This window comes from Clytia hemisphaerica, unplaced genomic scaffold (genome assembly GCF_902728285.1).
Source record: "Clytia hemisphaerica strain Z4C2 unplaced genomic scaffold, Clytia hemisphaerica genome assembly, whole genome shotgun sequence".
NCBI classification, from domain to species: domain Eukaryota; kingdom Metazoa; phylum Cnidaria; class Hydrozoa; order Leptothecata; family Clytiidae; genus Clytia; species Clytia hemisphaerica.
The window spans coordinates 375,582-381,581 of NW_027103587.1; the positions used below are offsets into that span (position 1 = coordinate 375,582).

At 35.0% G+C, this 6,000-nt stretch overlaps 1 long non-coding RNA gene across 1 annotated transcript; it reads left to right on the forward strand.

Moving 5' to 3' along the window:
• Window positions 1–4,289: 4,289 nt before the first annotated feature.
• On the forward strand, window positions 4,290–5,591 carry LOC136801398 (uncharacterized). The gene is made up of 2 exons (XR_010845850.1): window positions 4,290–4,561; window positions 4,767–5,591. It is a non-coding gene; the product is annotated as an uncharacterized lncRNA (long non-coding RNA).
• The last annotated feature ends 409 nt before the right edge of the window (window positions 5,592–6,000 follow it).

Sequence of the window (6,000 nt, forward strand, 5' to 3'; positions counted from 1 at the left end):
AGTCTGAGATTGGAAGGCTCCCCTTACAGACAAATTCTGGAATGGCCAAATTTTTTAATGGCCACCTCAGTGAAAAAAGTTTGCCAGTACTTGTAAATAAACTTGTTTGGAACAGCAGATACTGAAAAATTGATGAGATAAGTTAAGATTTCTCTCCTCTACGTTTCAAAGCTCTTCTGGTAAATAGGAACTTTTGTAGAGACTTGCCCAAGCTTGGCCAGTGGACTAAGGACGATGTAAACATTCGATTTTGATGCTAGTAAATTACGAAACCAAAAATTTGCAGAACGGTATTACTACAGCACCCTTCTGCAAAATAGTTAGAATGGCGCCCGCCGCAGCGTTCTACAGCTGCCGGCGGCAGCGTTCTACAGCCGCCCGCCGTTCAAAGAACTCTAAAGCAACGAGCGCTAAACAGCCGTAGTCTGGCCTCATTTTAGGCTGCGCCTAGGCCTTATTATCTTGATAATTGATACAATTCAACAAATTTTTTCATTGCAGGAAGCTCGAAGTCGAAGGTGTGCTCTAAGTCGAAGAAAGGTAATGAAGGTAGCCCAGATGACGAAGACGCCGATGAGGGAAGTCAATGATTTATTATTTTTATAATTTCAGTTTAGCTTAGGTATTTGTAATATAGACAGACTTGGTTTGTGTGGATCTTTCATTTATTTGTCTTTTGTCTTCTCATTTGTTTATATCCAGAGTTCAAGCATCACTATAGAAACAAAATATAAATGATAAATTTCTCAAAATTATTGCTAAGTCTCAGTTCTTTTCCATTTTCTGAAAATATGCAAGTAAGTATGCATTGATTGGAGCTTTGCCAGACTCGAAGTATGCACTATAAATTCATGCAAGTCTGATATGAGGTTTGAGGAACAAGTCAAGGCAATGTACTTTTGCATACTTATGCACTTTTTATATTGCAGACTTGAAGTATGATTTGTCTCAAATGCAGACTTAATCAGACTTGATTCCAAGTATGCCATTTTTTAGCATACTTGATAGCAAGTATGCCAAAATCAAGTATGATACCACAAATCAAGTATGCATTTTAAGTATGCAGATTTCATACTAAATCAAGTGTGGAAATTAAAGTATGCATTTAAATACTCATACTTGATGCATACTTGGCTGCATACTTTGCATACTTCAATAATTTTCTTAAGGGAAATTGCCACGTTGTATCTAGTCCAGGAGCTGGAGCTCAACTACTTTTTGCCTTTACTAATTCTGATGGGGAAAAAGTAGAGAGTCCAGTGGAACCCACAAATTATGTAACTGAAACTATTAACTGTCACACCAAATTTGAATTTAAAACCAATCAGAATCCCCTCTTTTTTTAATTTATAACTAAGGTCTTTGCATAATTAGAGGGGCTGACACCATAATTATTCATTCTAAAGTGGCAGAAAAAAACTTTAATATAAACTTTTATTTTTAAAAAGAGAAGAGAAATCACTATTTTATAAGTGTTTTTTCTTTTCCTGTTGTATATAAAACATAATGAACAGCAATGTCTTCCTCACTTGTGTTTTCAGATGTAAAAACTAAAAGATTTTGTTCAAAAAGTGTAAAATTAATCACCCAATTTGAAAATAAACAAGCATCTTTTACCACTGATCCTACTTTAGTGACTAAGATCTTCGTTCATTTCTACCGTATCTTATCTAACATTTTGCCTTTGACTTCTCGAAGGTTTATTTACATCCCCTTGGTTGTATCTACTAAAGATCTATATCTCAAACAAAATCAAGATATTGAGAGGATATTTTAAAAAAGCCGTACGACCACGAAACTCTCTCTATTTTGTTTTTAACACAGGGAATGAGAGAGCATTCTATTCAATATACTTTTTGCCGTATTAGTGTAGAAATTGCATTCCAACATAGATAAAAGTAGATAATTATAGGAGGACAGCCGTATGAAAAAGAAAGCGAGTATACATATTACCATATTAGCAACATCATCGAATATTACTTTTTCTTAATGGCAAAAGGAAAGACTTCCATTATTTTCTCAATGTGATTAGATTGGCTTTCTTCTTTAAGATCTTCACTGTAGAATTCTTCATAAACTTTCAGATTCTCGGAATTAGATTTGGTTTAGAACGCCAGTTAGTCAAAATCAATAATTAAGCTGTGGTTTTCCTCACTAAGATAAAAAAACATTATTTAAAGACAAACAATACGGCCATTTTATTTTAAATTAAACAACCCCGGATATTGCGCAATTTTGAATTATTTTCAAAAGTTGACGCATGCGCCGACAGAAAACTGTCGAGGGGTTCCCTCTGACGTCCTATCGCAGCGCCACCATTCAAATCAGAAAGCAATAGTATACGGCAGATTTTCTGACTACGTTGTATCGATCTTTAGTTGTTCTAAAACTGATATATGTCCTGGAAATCGTCAACTTAACAAACACTGACAGACAATTATCTCAACAGACAGGCACGCTGTTCGCTGAAGCAACTGCTTGGAGTCTCAAAACATTCCAAAAACCTCATAAGCCCCTATTACAGACTCAATGATATAACAACACTTCTAGACAATCGTAGGCTAGAACTCGTGCACCAACTCTTTCAAAACAAGAACACATCAAAATACATCATTCACCTTCTATCCATCCCAAACCGTGACCGATCATTTTCAATATTGAATAGTCTGCTTGGTACTTGTATGGCGTATGATAAGAACCTTCTATGTTTTTCTTTTAATCGCACTGGAAAGTCAACTCAATACCTTACCACTTGTGACGTTGAAATTAACACATGCAATACATGACTGTATTCTGAACTGGCACTTGCATGATAAAAGGGTATCATTTAAGAAAATATTTTTGATGTAATACAGGATATAACATAATTTAACTTTGATAACTGGAGCTAGTCGTTCTCCATAGGTACAGCTCCCTCAACACATTTGCAATTTTGCACTAGTGATACATATTGCTTTCCTTTTGCTTTCATTTCCAATTTTCAATCTTCAATCCTTAGACTTTCCTAACTTGTGGGCAGCCTAATTTCCCTAGTTTGAGTATAACCCAAAGGTGATTCCCCACCCACAGATAGTCTGAGCCGAGTTTTTCGAAAGGAATCACCTTTTCGTATTTTTAGACTTATATTATTTTTTAGCCAAAGTAAATATTCAATATATTTTATTTATGTGAAACGTAGACAAAAAGTTTTCCCCTACACCACTTCAAATTTTTGCCCTAAGCCTTAATTCTAAATTCAATTTCTGTCTGTTTTGTTTTTTCGCAGTCTTGTCTACTTTAGGCGATTCCGTGTTGTTGTTTTATAGATGGCGGCTGTAGTCTCTCTGAGGAAAGGCCCCATATCAGAAAACTCCTTTCCCCTGGGTGATTCGACTAGGCCTCATAGTGTGTCCTAGGCCTTAGATTGGGGATTCCTTTTTATATATCATAAAAGATAATTAAAAAAAAGAAATTTCTTAACTGTACATTTTTATTAGTTATTACCATAAATTGGTGATAAAAAAAAAGAAAAAAAGACAAGTCTCAAAAAAACACAAATTTTCAAGAACCCGGTTCGACACCTAAAGTCCGAAATGCCGTGCGGCAACGAAAAAGAAAATGACTAAGAAAACTACAGTACATAATATAAAAATGTTTCAATTTTTCAAAAATGCAGTTGCGCTAAAAAAATCATTTAAAGATTCTCCAAATCCCTTAAGAAAATAACTGAAGTATGCGCAAGTCTGCATCAAGTATGCGAAATGTATGATTTGTCTCATATGCATACTCAAAGTCTCAGACTTGATTTAGTATGCACAGTGCGCCACAAACCGCGATATTTCGAGAACACGGAAGCGCGTCAAAATACCAGCTTTTTTAGAGTTTTGTCTCGTTTATCCAAACGCTGCAATCCCGCGTAGGCTTAGGGTTCAAGACTAGAACCCCCAATACGAGACATTTGCCTGACCGAAAAAAAATCATCATCATCAATTTTGTTAATTTTCAGAATTGTTTACTCACTGGAAATACGCAACTTTCTGAAGTTTTGTTTTTTTTCGGTTGTGCTTCATTTTAAAAATAACGAAGATGAAAAGTTACCATCAATCCCGCGAGTAAAAAAAAGTATTCCGACTAGTCTACGAAAAGTGCGCTCGCGCGGCGAATAGAATATCTCGCAAATTAATAGCGAGGTTAAGCAAGAAGCTATCTATTACGTACGGAATCTATTACGTGAGTTTTTCGCGGGCTAGAGCCCGAATCTCAAGGCTAACTCTGTCCCGTGAAATTTGACCCGTACGTCGTATTTTGGGGAGTGGATCTATTGCGCGAAATTCTCCAATCTCACGTAATAGATATCGATTAGGATATAAGCATGATAACGGGAAATTTACCTTACGGAGATTGGGCTGAATCGTTTAGGACCAAAAATCAACCGAAAAAAATGTAAACAGAAATTTTTTTTGCTTTCTGACAAGTTTGAGCTGAGAAAACTAACAGAAGAAAGTTTTTGCATCTCATCTGTGGAAACTATGATGCATACAAACAAAGTGAAAGGATTTATTGCACAAAAGAAGGTCAAGATGTAAGTGTAATAATATAATCTTTGCTGAATTTTTTATCAAACCTATAAACTAAAACAATAACAGAAGTTTCTTTCTTGTTCTTTAGTGTTTAGTTTTTCTTCTCTTCTTTATCTTGCTTTTTATATGCTCTCAAATTACAAATACATCCAAAGTACCCATTACAATGAACAGCATGTAACCATATTTCTTTTTCATTTTTTTCAGTGTTTCTTTGGTGCCATCATCAAGTGCGAAGAAGCCAAAGTTATAATGTCACCCACCCAAAGCAACAAAAACACGAAAAAGACTGCTCTGCCAAGCTCAAATAAATTTACCCTTCCACGACCCGAAGCATAACAGAAGAAATCTTTATTTATTGTTCAAATTTCTACTGCTACAACTAAGCAACGAGATTCAATTTCTGCTCTTCATCATCAACTATATATTGTACGTACAAATCAGCCTGCTAAAGAACCTGATGTCGCACAACTGCTGAACTTCAAACCGTTCTCAAAAATTATATAAAGCTCTATCTTCTGGACAACCGCTTCAGCTTTAAGTTCTCAATCCTTTACTGAAAAATTTTAATTGACTGGTCATCCTTCAACTTCTTCGACATTATAACATTATAGCGTTCCAGAAAGTTTGGTTTGATTCTAAAGAGACATCTCCCTTCCTAAAATAGATATATTGATACCTTGGAATGCAAAAAAGTAGAAGAAGGAACACCTGCCATATATGAAACACGATACTGGGTTTGCACACTTTTTTATTAGAGTGTTTTTATTGAATAATGCTAATGGTGAAGCATTCATATATAGAAATTTAGCTAAATAAGGATGACATACTATACACTATGCTCTTACAGATTATTTTTTTGTTTATAAATAAAGCAGTAATTTCTGATTGGTACCTATGTAAACTAGGAATGACATTATGAAATTATATATTTATTGCAATGTTAAGAATTCATTGAAATGATAAGTCCATAGACATATTTTTTGTTTATAAAAATGTTGAATAAAAATAGTAAAAGTAATATAGAGAAAACTCTGACTATGCTTGTCTAGTTTTAATTTTTGTGAAAACAGTTGTATTGGGAAAAAACTTAGATTAAGATTGAAAGTAAGGGGATTTTATAGACCAAACCACCAACAAGAAAGCTGGAAAAGAAAGAAAGAAAAAGAAAATTTTCGAAGTTGGGGCCGAAAGTGCGATACGGAAAAATAAACATTACGTCATACGTAATAGATCGCCTTTTTTGCTTAACCTCTTTTTACTCTATGCCGTGAAGCTTTAGGAATCAGGCTAAAATGCCTCGGATCCAGTCTAAAAACTCACGTAATAGATTCCGTACGTAATAGATGGCTTCTTGCTTAACCTCGCTATTAGCGACGGAATTATTCATTTTCTGCTTTCAATTTCCCGTACGGTCGTCCCGTCGCGGCACGCCGAACCG